Source organism: Leopardus geoffroyi (genome assembly GCF_018350155.1).
Source record: "Leopardus geoffroyi isolate Oge1 chromosome B2 unlocalized genomic scaffold, O.geoffroyi_Oge1_pat1.0 chrB2_random_Un_scaffold_59, whole genome shotgun sequence".
In the NCBI taxonomy this organism is placed as follows: domain Eukaryota; kingdom Metazoa; phylum Chordata; class Mammalia; order Carnivora; family Felidae; genus Leopardus; species Leopardus geoffroyi.
In genome coordinates, this window is record NW_025543553.1 from 266 (window position 1) to 22,219 (window position 21,954).

The following is a 21,954-nucleotide window of genomic DNA, read 5'->3' on the forward strand; positions in this document are numbered from 1 at the left end:
CCCTGGGAACTTGCCTTCCAGATCGATATTGACAACAGTAGAATGCAGGTCAGTGGAAGGTACCCAGCACAGAACATTTGTTTTTGGTACAGCCAAAGATATCGGGGGGGAGCTGTCCCCACTCCAGGGGCAAGAGCAAATGGAGACATTTCATTCTCAGCTTTCGTCCATTCTCATTGAAAATGAAAGCTGTCCATTGAGTCTTTCCCATCCCATTGCTATTTGCTGACTAAAACTTGTTTGCAGGCTGGGTGGTGCAGTGAGGTTGTCAATCACACAGTGAGCTCCCAGGGATTGGTGGTGCGTTCTCACTGGGGTTCTGTGTTAACCGAGAGTAATGCATCTCCCACAACCCAAAGGAAAGATTGTCCTGCTGTCAGAGAGCATTTAGTGCTTGGCCTAGGAGGCTGAAGAGCACATAATCCATGCATACGAAGTATGTTCCAGGACCTAGAATGGCCTAGAAAGTGGCCATTCACAACCTAATGGGCCACAGGAACCAAGGTCCCAAACGAGCAGCCACCTGGAACCTGAACCCCTTAATTCCTTACTGCCTCTATCCTTTGATGAGTAGGGCAGGAAAAAGAGCCAAGGCCAGAAGATTTCCCTCTCCTTCAGAAGGAAATATGCAGACCTAATGCAAACTGGGCTCTCAGGAAGTTTCCCTGTAGAGGTTTCCTTTGTCTGGCCACAGGTGTTTTCTTACTCCTTAGAACCTTGCCAGGAAATTCTGCTGACACTTCATTCTAATTTTTGTCCCACTCTCATCTATAATGAAGCAATTTGGCTTTCCTCAGTTCCAGTTCAAAACAGTGATTTTTCTTTTTATAAAGTGGTGTCTCCCTGGGTGCCATTCAGAGCCAGGGTGTCAGAGAACTAACCTTTCCTTTAAGTTGGGGGATTTGTCCAAATCCTTAAGTCTCTGGAATAGGTTGGGACACAAGACCTCTCACTATGTACGTTTCAGAACTATGTTGACAATGGGAGGTACAGGGTACTTGAGGGTTCCCAGAAGTGTCTCCATGTAGAGGCAATGCCAGCTTTGGGGATGGAGCCCGGCCATACTTCTGGTTGAAGGGGAAACTATGTTAGACATTTGGCTCTCAGCTTTATCCTACTCTCGTCTGTCATATAGAGCCTTTGCCTTCCAACAACCCTATCAATGTTCTTTTTTTGTAATGAATTCATTGGTCACAAACCAGGAAGAGTGGGTCTGTCAGCCACACAGCCAACTTCCAGGATTTTTTTGATGACCTACCACTCTGGGCCCATACTAAGAGAGAACAATCAGGTACTTTACCCCAGAGAAAACTGACCCTCCTGTCCTTGAGCCTTTGTTGCTTGACTGGCCCTAGTAATCTCTGTGATTGCTAGCCAGCTTGCTTCCATCCCCTGGTTGAATAAAATATCTTTATACCCTAAGGCACATGATTCAGGCATGCACACTAGACTGCAGGACTATTCCACCCAACAAAGCCCTCACAGGGAATAATGCACCGTGACTTGGTTACAAACCCTAAAGCACAAATCGGTACATGGACCTGCTTTCACTGAATCACTGCTCTTTCTCTGCCCTTAGAGGTTGGTCATAAAAATGAGACCAGGTCAGAAACCTTCCTTCTCTTTCTGAAAGAAAAGTGCAAGGCTCATGACAACTGGGCACTCAGGAGTAAGCAATGGACGGGTCTCTTTGCCCAGGCCCACAGGTGTTTCTTACTACAGTCAACAGCCTCTCAGGAGACTGTGCTAGGCACTTCCTTCTCAGCTTCATCACGCTCTTATTTGTAATGAAGCACTTTGGCCCCCTGTGTCTTTTATTTCCAGCCTTTTGCTCTTTTTTTCCCCCCAAGGAGGATATCGCTGGAGTCCATTCAGAATCTGTGTCCCAGAGCAATATCTTACACTTTAAACTGGGGGCTCTGGTTGAGTCCTGGGGATTCTGAATAGACTGCCAACAGGGCCTCTTGTAATTTCCCATTATATCTCTGGGAACAAAGAGAGGCCTAGGACATAAGACGGTGCCAAGTTGTATATGTATGGATGCGTGTAGGTGTTCCCAGAGATTTAAAGAGGGACTGGCCCATACATATACAGTTTGGAGAAACTAAGGAAGATAGGGCCAGCATCATAATCCAATGTCCATGTGTAATATAGAGCCTTGGCTTCCCTTGTAGCCATTCCCACCAGTTTATCATTTTCTAAGTCTTGGATCCCATTCAGGGATGAGTGGGCTTTCACTCCCACAAGCAGAGCTCAAAGATTGGTGGTAAACTTCCACTCTGGTCCTGTGCTCTGTGAGAGCAAACAGTACCTTTATATCAAATGAAGGATGATTTCTTGTCCCTGAGTGATTGGGACTTGGCCAGCTTTAGCATGTGCAGTGAAGTGCTGAGATGCCTTCATTCTGTGTCACCCATGGCTCCCATATGCACACCAGGCCTCAGGGCCTGGTCAGCATAGAGATGGTGCTTTCAAGAACTATTGTATCAAGTCCAGGTTCGAAACACTTGGTCACCAGCTAGGAGCAGGAACCCCCTGCCTCTGAATCAATACTGCATTTATTCCCTAATGGGAAGGACAAGAAAAATGCCCAGAGCACTTTTTCTTCCTCTCTCTGAAGGAAGAATACACAGCTCCTGCAGTATTTCACTGTCAGGTGTAGCCAATGGATGTTTCCTTTGCAACCAGTCCTCATGTGGTTCTTACACACCTTACAGACAGACTGACAGGAGATAGGAGTAAGAACTTAATTCTAACTTTAACCCATTCTGTTCTTTAAGGAAGCACTTTAGTCCTCCAGGTCTCTATTTACATTTTGTTGCTCTTTGTTCATACTAGGCACTACCTGGGAGCCATTTAAGGCAATAGGCTCAGAAGAATGTCCTCTGTTTAAAGTAGAAGATTCCAGAATGCATGGGGCTCTGTCATGTACATAGCCCGGGTGCAAACATTGCTGTGGAATGCCAAGTCAGTTCCTGAGCCAAAGAATAGCTCTCAGTGTCTGATATCCCAGAGGAAAGCGGGCCTCTCTGTCCCTGGGGGCTTTTTGCATTGTCAGCTTGAATAATTGCAGGGATGTGCAGCTACCTGGCCTTCCTCCCCTGTCTAAAAGAGGTGCCTTTATTTTGGAGAGTAGATGGTTCATGCATTTGCTACATGCTTCATGTCCTGGTTAGGATTCAAAGGGACTTAGAAAGGAATACTGCACCAGGCTCGGTTCTAACCATTTGTCCATCAGCCACAGCTTAATCTCTGCAGCCCCTGTCTATTAGTTGAAAGGGCAAGAAACACACCCAAAGTCAGGGCTTTCTCTCTCTTTCTGAGGAAAGAAGGCAGCCTCCTTGCTGACAGGGCTCCCAAGTGTATGTGCCTGTAGAAGGCTCCCTTCACCAAAGCCCACAGCTGTCGCTTCTTACTAAGTCAGCATGTTTAAGAACATGTTTCTAGTCATTTCATTCTCCACATCATTCCATTCTCATCCCTAATGAAGGACCTGGCCCTCCGTGGATCCAGTTCCACCCTTTTGTTCTAATTCCAAACTAGGTCCTCTCTGGGCTCCATTGCATGTAGTCTCTCAGGGAGGAATATCCTCAGCATTCTGCTGGGGATCTTAGTCTAGTACTTGTGACTGTGTGATAGGTTTGACCACAGGGCCCCTGGGAGGTTGATGCCAAAACCATGGAGGTATTCACAGTCCTAGCGCTCTGGAATGGCACAGAAAAGAGTGTTTGCACTTTGAATGGGCCAGAGGGCTGAGGAAAGGAGCTGGTCTAAGGTCTTTCTTACCTGAGGGGATAAGAAGTGGCATAACCCCCTTCCAGATTCATCCCTTTGTCATTGGAGTTATTGACCTTTGGCCCTCTTTATGGCCATTCCTTTCCTTTGGCTCTAGGTCTAAATATGTCTCCGTTTAGACTTAGGAGCCATGAAGTTGTCAGTCAGGACGTTCCCAAATTTTCACCCAAGCCTGTGTCTATGGCAGGTGAGCACCAAGCAAGGATGCCCAGCCACTGCTAATGGCAGAACTTGTACTTCCTCAGACTTGAATTTAACTTTCAGCTGGGGTAGAGGAGCCAGCAGGATCATAGGCATCAGTGCTGGGTGCAGAGCATGGCAACAAACAGGTTTCTGGGTCAGGGACCAAGGCCTGAACAGCGCTGTGGTGTAGGCAGTGCCATAGCTGCCTCCACGGCCCAGCAAAGCCACCCTGCGGTCATGGATTGACACCCATGGCATTGACCTGTGCAGGTCGGTCCTTCTGCATAGTCAGCAGTAGCAAAGGTGACAGTTCTGGCTGGCAGGATGTTTTACAAGAGCCCCCAAGGACAGTGGTAGAAGGCAGGGACTGGCAGATAGTGTGGAACCCATGAAGGCAGCACCTGGTCTTTGCTTTCTTACCAGCCCACTTCTCCCATCCCACATTTTTTAGATATAATGTGCTGCCATATGTGTAAGCTCACGTGAAAGGCATATTCCTGGTGTGATGTGTTGAAAAAATCCAGGAATAACCTCTACTGAGGATGAACTGAGTACAAGGACTGGCCAGTGTGTGACATGCTTGGAAGAAATGCAGAGGGAGGTACCAGAGCAGGGTTGCCTTGCTTGTTCACAAATCATGAAAATTGCACTGGTTTAAAGGAAATAGATGTTGCGCTGAGCATCATTCACATATTGGAATGACTTCCCATTTTACAGCTGTTCTTCTCTTTTCAAAGTACTTGAAAGCCTGAGAAGATCTGAGGATCTGTCCCTGTGGCAGAACAAAAACAAACACAAAAATTCTGGCTTACTTGGCCCGAAAACTGAGTACTGATTCATGCAGAGATGAACCATCATACAGGGAAAACTCTCCTACTGAAGAGCCAGGGGCTCTTTGGCCAAACATATGCCACAGTCACAGGGAATAGACCAGAATCCCCAGTTGAGGGCCCAGGGTATACTCTAAAACACTCCCATGGGATGGAGCCATGGGAGGGTTCAGAGTGAAAATAGGGTGAAGGGGTGACCACCGTGGCTAGAGGGAGGGTCAGAGTTCGGCATCAGCAATAAGAATGAGATCATGTGGAGAGAGACACGACTAGCACCATCTTCCCCAGCTCGCTGAATGATGACTCAGGAACGAGAAACACCTGTGAGCTTTGGCAAATGGTGCTATCTGTAAGTTCCCACTGAAAGCCCTGACTGCAAAAAAGCGTGCCCATATTCTTCATTCAACATCAGAGGGAATGACTTGTCTCTGGGTGTGTGTCCTGCCCTTGAATTGGTCCATAGGGGCCAAAGTGATACAGCTGTCACAGGGATGTGCTCCTGGCTGATGGACAGGTATTTGGAAGTGGGACTTGCTGACGGTGCCCGAAGACTGCAGCCAGGTGCCAGCCTGCCCCAGAAAAATTTCACGAGACAGTGTAGCAGCAGTGTTTCGGGTATTATGGAAAATCACAACACACATCTGGCACCAGGCTTCACCCTTAATGACCTTGCCCCAGCACGGGCAAATATGTCCACCTCCCAGGGTCTGCTGGGACCAGGTGGATTCAACAGTCTCTACCAAATGTCCTTCCAGCAGTGGAACCGCTTTTCCCCATATGGCCCGAGAACCTCCCAAACCCCACTCTCTGCTCCTGGGGATTTATCCTTCCCACCAGAGCACCGCCAGGTATCAAGCTGCAGAGTTGCAACCTTTGTGCCCCCCTTTTTTACAGTCTTAATGAATTTAAACCATCTCCTTTCTCCTTTCTCCCTTTTCAGTTTAGTCCCTGTGACTCTTTCCAATTTTCCACTTTCTTTCCAAATGCTTTTGGAGAGGGGTGCCTTTCCCGTATTCTCCCCCCTCCCCAGTCTCTCTCCTCCCGGGAAAGTGGTTCCCTACCTTTCACGGCTACTCGCTCACCAAGTTCAGCTCTCTGCACCATGTACCTGCTGAATTCTGTGGTTCAGGTTTTGCAGATTTTTGTGTTAATCCTCCAATCAATTTTCTAGGTGTGTAGGATGGTTAGTGTTGGTCTGGTTCGGTAATAAAGAGATTTTAAACAAAGTACCCAAGTAGATGCACGTGAAAAGCCAAATGAAAAATGTATTAAGCACATTGTAGTTAGGCAGTGAAATATAAGTCCGTTCCATAGCATGTATACAAACACGTTTAGAAACACCTGTAATTATATGTATTTAAAAAGATTTTGATGAGAAAAAATGAAATATGGCCTTTTGTAGCAACGTGGATGGAACTGGAGAGTGTGATGCTAAGTGAAATAAGCCATACAGAGAAAGACAGATACCATATGGTTTCACTCTTATGTGGATCCTGAGAAACGTAACAGGAACCCATGGGGGAGGGGGAGGAAAAAAGGAAAAAAAAAAAAAAGGTTAGAGTGGGAGAGAGCCAAAGCATAAGAGACTGTTAAAAACTGAGAACAAACGGAGGGTTGATGGGGGGTGGGAGGGAGGAGAGGGTGGGTGATGGGTATTGAGGAGGGCACCTTTTGGGATGAGCACTGGGTGTTTTATGGAAACCAATTTGGACAATAAATTTCATATATTATAAAAAATAAAAAAATAAATAAAAGAGAAAAAAAAATAAAAAGATTTTGAAAAACTCATTTAGAACACAGCTGTTTCAGGCAGTTCAGGATATGGGCATTATAGAGATGGATGTAAGCACACTTCCTACTGGATGTTTTTAAGAAGCTAATTTACAAATGCTTTAAGGAAATCATTTTTATTGGAGTTAAGAACCTGGAAAACCCCTCATGTGAATAGAGAGGGTTTAAACAAAAGTTCCTACTAGATATACACTTGAAGCTACATAAACAATGCGTTATAACACAGTACTTTTAGGCACCTAAAGCTAGGTCACTTTCTAGTGCTTCTACACAAGGGTTTAAGAATAATTCTGACTGCCTATTCCCAAGAAGTTTTTAAAACCCTCTTAGAGAAAAAGGTACTTTTCAGCAGTAAAGCATTAGTGTTTACACAAGGAGGTTGTGGGTAAATTGTTACTCTCTATGTCTGTGAGGTACAAGAGTGTCACTTGAAGCCCTCCCAAAATGATGCTTTATGCACTTCAGCACGGGTCCTTTCCCTGTGGTTAATATAGAATACTTTTTAAAGAATTTATTTAAATTCCAGCTAGTTAACATACAGTGTAGTATTAGTTTCAAGTGTAGAATAACAGTAACTTCACCCTTCCTTACAACTGCCTAGTGAACTTCACAAAGAGCACTCTCTATTCGCCATCCACCGTGAAACCCATTCCACACCAATCTCCCCTCAGATTCCATCATGTCCTATACAGTTAAGAGTATGCTTCTTGGTTTTCCACTCTATTTTTTCCTCTATGATCATCTTTATATTTTGCTTCTTACATTTCACATATGAGTGAAATCACGTAGCCCAGTGCCATGTGGGCTGGGTGGTAAAGGGCATATCTGCAATCTTAAGTATGCATTGGGGACCAGCCTACTTCTAGGTGTGGTGTTTGGTAATTACACCAGACAACTCACCCCTTCCTCATAGAGCTGCCCTTCAAGAAATAGCATGATGGTGGAATCCTACAGGGGCCATTTTCTTCCTCACCTTCATCCCTGGAGGCAGGGAGAACAGAGAGCACACTGATGAACCCATGGGTCAGGGGAATGGAGGTAGCTGAGATCACAGAGAATGAAATCTCACAAAAAAGAAAAGCTGGGGAACTAGGGCATAACTCAAATATTCCTTAGATTTAGGTGATTATGTAGACAGTTCATGAAGTGGGTATGAAGGGGGGTGATGAAGATGAACAACTTGGCCCAGGGGAAGAAGACACACACACAGGAACAAGGGAAGGAGCATTCAGAAACAGGAGACTCATGCAGGAGAAGGGTCTGAGGATTCTATGAAGACGGATTTTGGTTTGTCAGGTTGATTTGCTTGCTTGGTGGTTCAGTGTGATCTATGGAGACTCCAGGAGTCAAAGTGAGAGCACATGGACAGAGGGAGAATAGATTCACCTTTAGGGAAGATGTGATGGGAAGTGTAAGATGAGGCAATCTGATATCCATATGGCCTCGTGAGGATGTTTCATGTTAATGAAACCAGAGAAATGATTGTTGTCACTGGCAAGAGGAATCCAAAGTTCCTACTTTTATTACCCTTTAAGAACACGAAACAGCTCATCTCCAATGCAGGAAGTAGCCTTCTTTAGATCTATCTTGGTAGAATATAAGGACTATGTTTCTAAGACTTTAAAAAATCCTTTAATGTTTTCTTGAAATCCTCAGTAACATAGAGGCTGAAGGAATTTTGCAACCCATGTTCATGCTCTATTTGTATAAGTGTCATGTGTGTAAATTAAAAAAAATTATAATCTGACACTTTTGGACATTATTTACTGAAATATCCCAGAGAATTTTTCAACTGAAACTAGTCACACTGCTCTGCCAGCATCTGAAGTCTTTAAGCTCAAAATTCCTGTTCTTAGGTCCTGCAGTTATTTCTACGAAGTAAACTCTTCTTTGCTGACCCTGTGTTTTTCTTGAAATCCACCCCCGAAAACACGTTGTTTTGGCAACAGATGATTGCTTTGGATCATGAATCTATCCATCATAAGGGGAGGAGAAAATAAGGGGAGATAAATTTGGGCAGCTAAAGCCTACGCATGAAGACATAACATGACATTCATGGGGAGAGAAAGGACATTCCAGAAGGACACGGACATGGAGAGACCAAGGTCAAAGAAAATCAGGAGAGTTCTGTCGTAACTTTTAATGGTTGGCTTTGTGTCTCTGAGGGGCTGAATTATGGTGGGACCATAGGCAGGAGAGCAGACCGTGATCTCACGCAGGTCATGGTAACACGTTCTGTGGGATGGAGCCCCAACTCAGCCTCTGAGATGACAGCGTGGAGTCTGCTTAGGATTCTCTCTCTCCTTCCCTCTCTGCCTCTCCTAATTTTTCTTTCTAACTCAAAATAAATAAATAGATATTAAAGCAAATGAATGAATGAGTAAATAAATAGTGTTCCCTCAGAATCTTGTATGTGCAAATTTTAACCCACATTGTGATTATTTGGAGATAAGGCATTGAAGGTTGTAATTATAGGTAAATGAGGTCAAGAGGGTGGTGTCCAAATAAAAAGGGCTGGTTTCTTTAAAAGAACTGATAAAGACAGCAGAAGACAGAGAAAATGCCATGTGATGACCCAGGAAGAGCACCACAATTGGCGCACAATTGGTGAGAGACTTCAGGAGAAATCAAACCAGGCAACACCTTGAACATGGACTGCAGAACTGTGAGAAAATAAACAATTTTTTTGATGTGGCCACCCACCGTGTGGTATTATGTTATGGTAACCCTAGCAAAGAAGCACAATCCTCAGGGACTCTGTCTCCCAAGTCTGTCCTCCCCTACAAAACAAATATTGAATATTATTTTTGCTATACCTGTGATGTTTTTTTCTCAAACTGAAAAGTCTTTTTGAATATAATTCAGAAGCAAAAAGCGTACTGATGTAGGTCTTCCATAAAAGCAAAGAGGCATAATGAGAACTTCTGAAAGGTGGGAATATCTGTACATTGATTCTGACACATGTGCTACATTATTGTAGGCTCATTGCCAGAGGGGCTCTGGTCCATGGGGCATGAACATATGTTCATAAGTACTTAGTTCAAGGACATTTTATTTTTTCTAATTTTCATTTATTTTGAAGAGAAAGAGAGACAGAGCACGAGTTGGGGAGGGGCAGAGAGAGAAAGAGGGAGACACAGAATCAGAAGCAGTCCAGGCTCTCAGCTGTCAGCACAGAGTCTGACACGGGGCTTGAACTCACAAACCCTGAGATCATGACCTGAGCCAAAGTGGGACTCCTAACCAAATGAGCCACCCAAGAGACCCTCAAGAACATTCTAATTAAATCTGTATGACCCAGGTATGCATCTGGTCAGATGTCACAGATTAAGAGAGAGTTTTACTTCTTTGAAGAGCTTGTATGTGCTGTTCAAGGAGTAGGCATAAGGAGGCTGTGCAGACCCCTCTTTCTCTCTAGGCCTGGGTTCCAGCTGAGTGAAGGCAGTGCTGTACTGGAAAGACCTTCACCCAAAGGATGGCTGAGGAGCACCTGCAAGAAGCAGAGAGACAGGAACTCCCAGCTGACAAATTGGGGAGCACAGAGTCCTCTGTTCAATTCGATAGACATGTCGACCAGGTTTGGACCTGGTGCCCAGGGCTCTTGCTCCCCCATTCCCCACTGCTCACAGTTCCAGTCCCTTTAGGATTGCTTCTTTCACTTATAAGTGTACATAGAAATTTCCTCTCTCTTTTTGTGGACTCTTAACACCTGCCCATTCATCACTGAGTCATAGTCTGTATGGACCTAGCAGAATTTGTTTACCCATTCAGCTTTGAAGGACAATTGTTGCTTTAAAATTTTTAGGCAGTCATGAATACATCTTTAATAAACATTTTTTAAAGATTCTTTTGTGGACACAAGTCACTCATTTAGGGAAATACCTAAAAGTGTGAATTCTGTACTGTTTTATATTAGAGTTTTTGTGTCTTTGTAAGAAACTGTCAAGATAGTTCCAAAGTGCCTGGGGCATTTTGCATTCCAAGTAACAATGAATGAAAGTTCCTGCTGTCCCACATCCAGGGCATCATTTAATGGTATCGCCGTGTTGAATTTTAGCCATGCTACCGGAATTTCACTCGTGCCACATTGCTTAATTTGTAATACCCCAATGCCATATTATGTTGGACGTCTTTTCACATGTGTAATAGTCATTTGAGTATCTTCCTTGGTAAGCAGTGTATTCAGATCTACTCATTTGGAGGCACTGCGTGGCTCCTGGGAGCTCAGGAGCTCAGGAAATCTCTAACTCAAGATAAAGAGAGACTCAGTATCTCTAAGATTTCAGAGCTCAAGAATTCTTAAATTCCCAGATTGTACATGGGACAAGAGGGAGCTGAAAAGAGAGTCACTTTGTTCTCCCAGGCAACACATCCTGCACAACTCTTTAGTCATTGCCACCATGAGCAACGGTGGGGCCATTTTGCTTCTGGAAACAAAGAAATTATTTTTGGATTAGAAGACCAATGTATTCCAAAGGAGATATTTTTATTGATCTTATCCAGATACCCAGAGTTCAGACCTTAAACCCTCTAGATACATTAGGACAAGTAATGGCAAAAGCCAAGACCTTGTCTGTTGTTGGTTACAAGCAGGGACAGAAGAATGAATAGGACAGCTGAGGAAATAGAGGGTATATTAGCCCATAGTGACCCATGGAACGAGCTCCTTGTGAAATTTGCAGGTATTCGGTTCTATAATGATGGCCAACAGAACTGATCACAGGCTGCACTCCCAGAGACCACTAAAAAGGTTGTTTTAACAAACCTGGAGCCCGGATTTCAGGCTCACACTGCAGGTAGGTCTTCACTGTACTTCCTGGTCAAAAACCTATGGGTTCTGCCTGAGAGTACTGGCACAATTGGTAACTCCAATATTCTTGTTGAAACCTCCCAGGACCTAATCCTAACCCTATTCAAGGCTCAACCCCTCTGGGGGCAATACCTGTATCTGAGAACAGAACAGAGAGGGGGCACATAACCCGTGTGGGACTGTTCCGTGTGGAATTTGGAAGATCACCATGCCATTTCCAAAGAAGGGATGGTGCTGCACAAAGAGGAAATGAGGCCGACCTCTGCGTGGCACACACCCTAGGCAGACCCTTGATACCAGAGACGAAGCCTGACCCAAAGGTTCCCATGCGCCCTCCATTCAGTCCGGCACTGAGGGAATTCAGAGCCTTGAGACTCCTAGGACCTAAACCTAACCCTAGCCAGAGCTCTGGCCCTAAGGGGGCCCAACATGGACATCTGAAAAAGAGAACGGGTTGGGGTGGGCCGATGACCAACAGGGAATATCTCAACGTGGAAGCCACACTTTCACCATGACATTACCACGGCTAGAATGGAGCCATAGGAGGGGACCCTGAGACCATGCTTAAGCCTGGCTTACACAAACGTTTGGCTCCTTTTTTCCAACCCTAAACGTGACCCACACCCACACATAGGCCCTCGTTTCAGCCCTACAGGGAGATCATGCCCCTGTGGGTGGTTGTGCCCAAGGCGCTTCTGGGGAGCCAACCCTAACCCTACCCACGACTCTGCCTCTAAGTCACCGCTTAGGTATGAGAAAAAAACAGACGTGGGGCACCTGATGGGTGCAGAAATATTAAGTTATGCTGAATTGGAACATGGGATTTTCAGGGCCTGGAGTGAGATTCAAAGGGGATACGGTGCCCAATCTGAAACCTGGAATGAACAATAGGCTGTCTGCTGCACCAAAACCATACGCCTGTCCTGCAACCCCAATGGGTGGCCTCACTTCAACCCTCTAGGGATATCACAGGACTAATGTTGGCTCTGTTCTTGAAAGGTCTGAGCCTTACCCCTAGACAAGGCTCTTTCCTTATGGGGATCCAACTCCTGGGTCTGAGAACACCACGGACTTGGGGTCCAGAAGCAGTTCAGAATTAGTCAACATGGAACTTGGAACATCACCAGGCCATTTCCAAAGCCCCCGCACAAGAGGGATCCTGAGGCAAAACCTAAGCTTGACCCACACCGTAGGTGTCTTTGAACCCAAAGACTAAGCCCTCAAGAAAGATCCACAGCACAGGTGGTGGTGTTGTCCCGGCATGGCCAGGGAGCCAACCCTAACACTAGCCATGGCTCTATTCAAAGGGAGCCCACCTCCCAGGTCTGAAAAAAAAAAAAAAAAAAGAGCAGACTTGGCGCACTTGATGGGTGCAACATTCTTCATCGAGGAACCCTGGAGTTGACCATGGAACTGCCAGGGCCCAAAAGGAGCTGTCATCCAGGATCCAGGGCCAATGCCTAAGCCTGGAGCACACCACTAGCCCTCCAATGCAGCCAAACCCTTCACCTGTCCTTCATACGAACAGGCACCCTCAACTCAACCCTCCAGGGAGATCCCTGAACTGGTGCGGTTTGTGCCCCTGACACTTCCCAGAACCGAACACTAACCCTATTCAAGGCTGGATCCCTGTGGGGGCCCAATACCTAGGTCAGAGAACAGAACAGATAGGGGGTCCATAACTGGTGAGAGATTATTCAGCATGAAATTTGGAAGATCGCCATGCCATTTTCAAAGCAAGGATGATGATACACAAGACAGAAAGACACAACAAACACTTGGCCCACACCCCCGGTGGGCCCTTGAACCTAGAGATGAAGCCTGACCCACAGCCTCCCATGAGCCCTCCACTCAGCCTTCCAGGGAAACCACTGCACTGCTGGGGGTTCAGAGCCTGGATCCTCCTGACCTTAACCCTAGTCAGGGTTCTGACCTTAGGTGGGTCCACCATGGACAACTGAAAAAAAAAAGAAAAGAAAAGAAAAGAAAGGATGGGGACCAATGACCAGTGGGGAATATCTCCTCATGGAAGCCAAACTTTTGTTATGACATTTCCACGGCTGGGATGGAGCTGTAGGAGGGGATCCTGAGACCATGCTTAAGCTTGGCCCACAGAAATGTTTGGCTCTTGTTTTCCAACCTTAAACCTGACCCACACCGACATATGGGCCCTCTTTTCAGCCCTCCAGGGAGATCAAGCCACTGTGGGTGGTTGTGCCCAAGACAAAACGGGGAGCCAACCCTAGCCCTACCCATTGCTCTGCTTCTAAGGGGGAATCACCTCCTAGGTCTGAGAAAGAACAGATGTGGGGAACCTGAATCAAACCATGGGGTTTCCAGAAATGAAGGGAGATTCGAAGGGTATGTGGTGCCCAAAGCACAACCTGCAAAACACAATCACCCATCCTCTGCTCTTAAACCCTGTGTGTGTCCCACACCCTAACAGGTTGCCTCAACTCAGCCCTCCAGGGAGATCACGGGACTCCTGTAGGATCTGCCCCTGGGTAGGCCACAAACTCCCACTCTGCTCCTGTGCTCAGTGAGAGCTATCAGGCTCTCCTGTGCCAAAGGAAAGAAGGCCTTTAGTCCCTGGGTGTTTGTTGCTTGGCCTGCTGTGCTATGGAGTGTGAAGGTCAGCCAGCTTGCCTCACTGACATGGACGATTGAGTTTCCTTCATTCTGAGAAGCATACAGTTAACACATGGGAAGTAAGAACCAGGAGGCCATCAGCATTTGAAGAGCTCTTGCCAGGAAGTAGAGGACCAAGTCCTTGTGACACATAGGACCCAATAGCTGCAGCTCAAATACTTCTGCCTCCCTCAACTGGTGGGAAAAGTGGCAGGGATAGACCAAGCCATAAATCACTGCCTCCTAATGATAGAAGGGAGGCTTCTTGATGACCAGGATCCCAGGTGTATTCCTTCAGAGGGCCCCCTTGGCCTAAACCCACAGGCCTTTCTTATTCCTGGTACAACCTGGTTGATAAGAGAATGTGCTGGGTACTTCATTCTCAACTTTCTCCAAATATCATGTATGGTGAAGAACTCTGGCAGGGTGTGTCTCCGTTGCCACCCCTGAGCTATTTGATGAAAGATGGTTTGCATGGACACTATTCCGGTGTGGGGAATGAGCTTAGGAATTCCTTAAGCCTGCCACTGATGGGTTAACAAGGCCTAAAGAATTACAACGCTCTAGGATGCTCACACCAAGTTTGGGTATACAAGATTAGGTAAATAAGCATAGAGAGGGCGGGCAAAGGCCCCCAGTATAGACAGGGCAGAGCAAGGCCCCAATATAGAACAAAGGTATATGAGGTAATCAAGACTAGGTATTCAGGGTGGAAACACCCCCCCCCCCAATTTAGTACTAAAACAGAAAGCTGTTTTCACAGGAAGGAAGAACCAAATTAGGTAAACAGGTACATTGGGCTATAGACCACTGTAAGGGAGATGTGCCCGGGTGGAGCTAATTAGCAAAAGAAAGGTGCCCTGTTGACCCTAAGGTAGCATGTTTATCTGTCTTATCCCTTAGGTTAGCTAAGATAAACAGACATGACGCCTCATGTATGCTGTTCTCAACCATCTGCCCTGCCCCCGGATTTTGTTTTATATTGACCCAAACCCCCTACACTGTATGTCTTCAAAACCCCCTTTCTCTCACACCCATGAGTTAATGTTTGCAGATTCATTGTCTCTTTGTGCACGTCCATCATGCTTGTAAGCCTTCTGATCCTAACAAATACAGAGCAAAGACACTTAATGAGGGCTCTTGTCTTCTGGACATTAGCCATCCCTTGCATTTTAATCCTGCATCCTGCTTTCTTGCTAGACAAGATAGAACTCTAGACCCAGAGTCTATGACTTTCCAGGACAGTGTCTCCCAGTACTATGCTCTTGTTTCAAATTGTGCGTTTGGTTGTGTGCTTGTGATGGTGACAGAGATACTGAATTTGGACCTTCTCATTTTGGTTTCAGAATGATGTGGTTCTCATCCAAACCTGGGTGTGTGAAGATGCCTAGGGAGAATGCTGTGGATAGCCTAAGCCAGAGGTTGGGGGTGGAAACTTCCTCCTTTGTGGACAAGAGGGAGTGGAACATTGGGTCTCTTTCCTTGGTTTTCTGCATGCCGAATTGAATGCACAGCTTTGACTCACCTTGGAGTCATTTCTCTCCCATTGCTGCTTTCTTCCCTTGGTCTCAGTTCAAACATGGAACCTACACCAACTGAGGTCCCCAGTTTGAAGGTGAGTTTCCAAGACTTTCCTGACCCAATGCAGGGCTCTTGGAGTCTAATGTCCCAGAAGACAGCTATCCCCCCTGTCCCTGAACCCTGGGTGCTGGGCAGCCTACTGTGGGATTGGGTAGCCACATGGACCCCTGCCCCTAATGGATGGAGCTATCCTCATTCAATTAAACAGACCGTTTGTACATGTGCAACGTGTTCCTTGACCTGATCAGTGCATAAAAAGCCTTTGAATAAAATAGTGCACCTAAACCTCATTCCCACCTCTTGATCACACATGGAAGCACATTCTTCATATATCAGAGACTCTGCTGCCCATCATGAAGGATACAATAAGAAACACCCCACAAGCCAAAGTTCCCCTCTATTTCCTAAGGGAGAATGTGGGCCTCTTGCTCACAGGGCTCCAATGTTTGCAGCACTCCTGTAGCCACAACCCACAAAAAGTTGTGATTCCTGAGCAAGACGGCTTCTGAATACATTGAGCTAGTCATGCTCTTTCTAAACACGAAAAACTCTGGTCCTCGGTGTATCCAGTTTATGACATTGCTTTATCATCCATCAAGGTTAGGCCTGGGGTCCATACAAATTCAGACATTCAGGGTACTATCTCCAGCTTGCAGATATCCAATGTGGACCAGCCCTTGTGACTGTGGCACAGGTGGAGGAAAAGGGGCTCTGGTCTTTTGGTTTCAGAACTACATGGACATCCAGAGTCCTAGGGCATCGGAAGGGGTCCAGCTGAGAGCTGTTTGTGGGGGAGGCTGTGCCAGACATATTAACAGGGAACTGGCCACCTTGCTGCGCCTGGGGAAATGAAGATAAGCATTTCCTTTCCACATTGATTGCATCCCCATTGGAGGGAAATATTGGATGCCCTTTGGTCCTGGCTGTAGCCATTCCCTCTCCCTTTCTGTGTTTCTGACTCTTTATTCACCCTTAGGAGCCATGGAGCTGGCACTCATTCAGCACATACCCAGTGATGGGCGTCAGGTTCCCCCTTGGACTGTGCTCAGTACCAGCCATGAGCATCGGTTATCCCAAAGGAGAATAGCCCTCCTGTCCCTGAGCTTGTTGCTTGGCTGTTTGTAGCAAGTGGTGGGGGAGGGGAGTCAGTTTGACCTCCTTGCTCTGCCTGATTGAGGTGCTTTCCTTCTGAAAACCGGAGAGTTCACACAGGAAGAGTAGTCTCCAGAAGCTTGTCAGCACATAAAGATGTTTTTACAAGAGTGCAGAATTGCCCCTCTCCACACTTTAGATCCACAGTGGTGGGAACTTCCCTGGTACAGTATTGTCATGGCTCACTCCATTCAATGATGGGAAAAGCAACAAAAGCAGACTAAGTCCCAGGGCTCTCTAGGTTCCTCTGAAGTAAAAAGGCAGGCCTGGTGCTGACAGGACTCCCAGATAGACTCAAGAGGGGGTTTTTGCCTAAGTCCTCTGGTGTTTCCTCTTCCCATAGCCAGCCAGGTTGCCAGGAGTTGGTGCTGGGCACTCCTTTCTCCATAGAATTCCTATTCCAATCTCTGAAGAACTCTGGCCCTCCTTATCCACCTTGACACAGTTTTGCTTTCTTATAGAAACAAGGTTCTTCCTGCAAAGCAACAGAGTCAGTGTCTCAAGAGTTCTATCCTCTGCCTTCCACCTGGGAGTCTGGTCCAGTCCTTGTGACTAGGGAAGAGATTTTTCCACAGGGATCATTCTTTATTAATTCACTGTGTTTCAGAAGCATGTGACCATTCCGAGGCCCAGGGCATTTGAAGGAGCCCAGCAGCGGATGTTTGGTGTGTAGGCTGGGCCAGAGACTGGGGCAGGGAGCTGGCTGGCATCCTTCTGGGCCGAGGGCAAATGAAGCAAGACATCTTCTTTGCAAGTAGATAACCATACCCACAGGAAATGTCAAACTTTGTCCCTCCTGGCATCCATTTCCTTCCCCTTGCTGTTTCTGAAAATTTATTTTTTCCTCCCTTGGGATCCATGGAGCCATCACTCAGCTCACATACTTAGTAAGGCCACAAACTTCCACTCTGCTCCTGTGATCAGTGAGAGCTATCAGGCTCTGCTCTACCAAAAGAAAGCAGGCATTTGGTCCCTGGATGCTTGTTGCTTGGCCTGCTGTGCTATGGAGTATGTTGGGGAGCCAGCTTGCCTCACTAACGTGGATGATTGAGTTGCCTTCATTCTGAGAAGCATACAGTTTGTACATGGACAGTATGAACTGGGAAGGGATCAGCATTGGAAGAGCCCTTGCCAGGAATTAGGGAACCAAGGACTTGTTGCAGATTCCTGGGCAAGAACACTCAGAAATCAATAGCTCCAGTTCAAACACTGCTTCCTCCCTCAACTGATGGGAAAAGTGACGGGGATAGACCAAACCAGAAATCACTGGATCCTAAAGAAAGACCAGACTTCTTGCTGACCAGGCTTCCAGGTGTAGTCCTTCAGAGGGCTCCCTTGGCCTAATCCCACAGGCTTTTCTTATTCTGGATATGACCCGGTTGCTAGGTGACTGCACTGGGTTCTTCATTCTCAACTTTCGCCAAATTGCGTATTTGGTGAAGAACTCTGGCAGGGAGTGTCTCAATTGCCACACCTGTGCCCTTTTGATGAAAGAGGGTTTACATGGACATAATTCCAGGACAGTGTGTCTCCAAGAAATATCCTCTTGTTTTAGCTTGGGGGTTTGGTGGTGTGCTTGTGATGGTGATAGAAGTATTGCATTGGAACCTTCTCAATTTGGTTTCAGAATGACGTGGCCTTCGGCAAAACGAGGGTGTGTGAAGGTGCCCGGGGAGAATGTTTGTGGGTAGTCAAAGCCAGAGGTTGGGGTGGAACTCACCTGTATGGGACAATAGGAAGGGAATGTCGGGGTGTCTTTCTTCACTTTCCCCTGTGCCCATTTGAATGCACAGATGTGACTCCCTGTAGTCATTCCCTCCCATTGCTGATTTTCTAACTTGGTCTCAATTTACACACTGAGACCATGTGACTCTCCCATACATAACTGAGTTAGAAGTATTCGAAGTGAGTTTCCAGTGAGTTTCTGATCCAGTGGAAGGCTCTGAGTGATGTTCCAGAGGACAATTGACCCTCATGTCCCTGAGCTCCTGTTGCTTAGTAGGCTATTATAGCAATAGTAAATAATATTTCTTCTTTGGAAACAAGAGTCTCCCTGGAGTCATTTCAGTGCTCTTGTCTCAGAATCATATGCTTTCTTATTAAGCTGGGAATCTTGTACAATGCTGGTGAGTGTGCAATAGGTTTGTCCACAGGCACTCTGCAGTTTTGGTTTCAGAATTTGTGGACATTACTGTTAGGGAAAAATGTGTTACGAGATGACTGACAGGACTGGTAAGGGAATCTCAGTCCTTGTTAGAAGACTACCCTTCTGGGATTCCCTTCCTACCCTGCTTGCCACAGGCACAAAATTACTACTAATGAGGGGTGTGGAAGTAACAGACTATAAATTGTCCCCTCTGCTGATGCTCTGGGCTCAGATTTCTGGGGAATGATCTCCTCTGGGGCCACTGAGTGCCTGCCGCTTGGTTCTTCTGCCAGGTGATACAGACCAGTTTCCATAACATTTCCATAACACCCAACCGCTCTGGCCCATTGTTGCCACCATTTTGGGAAAACAGCGAGGTGGTGACAGAACGAGAAATCCCAGTGGAGATGGCGTACTCTGCCTGAATTTTGGCAGTCTCCTTCTTCGCTTTAGTCCGGCCCCACTCCGCTCTTCTTGCCGGACTCGAGGAGACTTGGCAATGGAGGATCTGGATCAGACATCAGTTATTGGTAAGGCCTGGGACCCAATTCTTTCCTGTGTTGTACCCCCCCCCATAGTGGTGGAAGGGGGACCTGATCACTCCCCGGATAACTCAGTGGTCTCATCTGTAGACATACTGTGTGAGGGAAGGTCATAACCTCTGGTGTGTATGTGAGTGTGAATGTACGACTCAGTCTGGCTTGCCTGATGAGTTCGATTCTGTGGCTTCACGGGCGGTCTTCTTTAAGGACCCCAAAGCCTACAGAGTATGAGTGGGCCCATCTACGATTTCATGATGAATGGCATACAGTCTATGGTGGCATTGGAATAGTTTCCAATCGTAAGTCACAAAGCTGAGACCACTGCAGCTAAGCGTCACCTAAGTTCCTTCAGGACACTGCCAGATGGGCATCTGACTGGTCTCCTCATTAGAGGGAGCACCCCTATCCCTCTGTCTTTGTGACTCCACCTCACAGGAACATTATGGGGTTGGGACAGAGCAAACCTGCAGTTCTTGAAACTATGATTGAGAATTTTGAGAAGGGGTTTTCTGGACAGTGTGGAATTAAGATAACCCCCAGTAAGTTAAAGACCCTGTGTGAGTTAGAATGGCCCAATTTGGTGTGGGAGGGCGCTTAGAAGGAAACTTGGATGTCCCAACCATCCGCTGCAACTGGCATGTTGTCACCAGAGACCCAGGTTACCCTGATCAGTTCCTGTATGGGTCCCAACCTCCACAAATTCTCACCGGTGAACCAGAGGAAGAACTAATCTTGCCCACACCATATGAACCTCCTGGTTCCTAATACTCTGCCACCTTTGGTCTCCCCACCACCTCTGGCCTTGGCAGATTCTCTCTGAACAGTCTAGTAGAAGGAATGTTTTCTGGAAAGATGGAGGCTTATCTGGCCCTCCAGTTTCTGCACATAAAGGGAAATGGAAAGGACCTTGCTTTTTTAATCTTTGGAAGCTAAGACTCCACTTCTGCACTCTTAGGATTGGCAACAGTGAAATTTATGCAAATTGGCATAGGAACATAACAAGGATCCGTTTGCATAGACCAGTATTTGTGTCCTTCTCCCTATGTTCTCTTTGCTACCTCCACTTTACAGATCAAGTAACTAGAAGATAATCATCATATCTCTACTTCCCAGGGCTGATTTATGTCTTGCATAAGTAATGAGGACATCACCTAATTAAATATCAAGTCTTTATTAGTACTTAGTATGTCTCAGCCTGGGTTCCTGTTCATAGCTCTGAGCCCTCCCTATATGCATCCTTGAGGACTAATAGCACTTTCCAAGCTTGTTCACCTCACTGAGGCCTCTCATACCCTCCAGTGACTCCCCAGCCTGTCCTCACAGCACACTTGTTCTTTTCACTATTACAGCTCTTGCCCCCCCCCCTTTTATTTTCACATCTTGTCTGTCATACCTCTGTTCTCCCCAGCAGACTGTGAAGCCCTGGCAGGGAGGGACCACTTTGTCTTTGGAAGCCTTGCACGTAGGCCCAGCAGATCCCCTGGCACAGGGGCATGGGTGGAGCAGTTACTGAATGAAGAAATAGAAGGACCGTGGAGCCCTTCCTCTACACTTTGCTTGGCTTCCTCTGTGAAGATTATTACTAGTCATGGGAGATTCCTATTGTATCTGAAGCAGGGGAAACCCAGAACGTCTGCAGAACGTCTGTCTTGTCCAAGTCCTCCAGCAAATCTCAGTGGGAACCAGTGACACAGGAGCCTGCCTGTTCCCTGGTGTCCAGCGCTAGCACTGGAGACACAGGCATGAAGACCACCAAACGAAATCAGCACCATTATGTGGCTGACATGAAGGCAGTGGCCTTTTAAGTTCCCTGGGTAAACTCAGGACCTACAGGCTCCAAGGCTGGGCAAGGGATCTCCAGCTTCTGCGCTTCCCATTACTCTGTCCATCCCCAGTGTATACTTTTGACTCATGAGGCATCTTTCTGTCAGCCAGAAAAATGACACCCTGTTTCCAAATGAAGAGCCCGGGGGCCCAAAATGCACTGGTATTGGCCTTGCACTCTAGACTCAGTGTCCTGTGCTCTGACATGTCCTTCCCTTTCCCAAGTCCTCACCACTTCAAGTCCCCAAACCTCTCTAGGCTCTAAATGGCTCCCAGTAAGTAGCAAGCACTTCCCTAGTATCCCAGAGCACAGTGAGTCATCCATGGAGAACCCAGGCCAATTGACACTTTATGACTCTATGGAACGCTCGAGAAATCCACTGCTAACACAACACTATACGGGAGAACACTGAAGCCTTATCTTCTGTAGCTATTGTCTAAACTAAGGGGAGTTAGTTCATCATATTTCCAGCTCCCCACAGAGTTGGGCTGTAGGACCCTAGGCCTTTCCTCTGGAGGCTGGGCCAAGGATGGCCCTGTGTCCAGCAGAAACCTACGAACTTCAAGAATTCATTGCCTATCTTTAGAACTTTGTACATGCAGATCCAGGGGGAAGATGGCAGCGTAGGAGAATGCTGGGCTCACTGCGTCTTGCTGATTTCTCAGATTCCA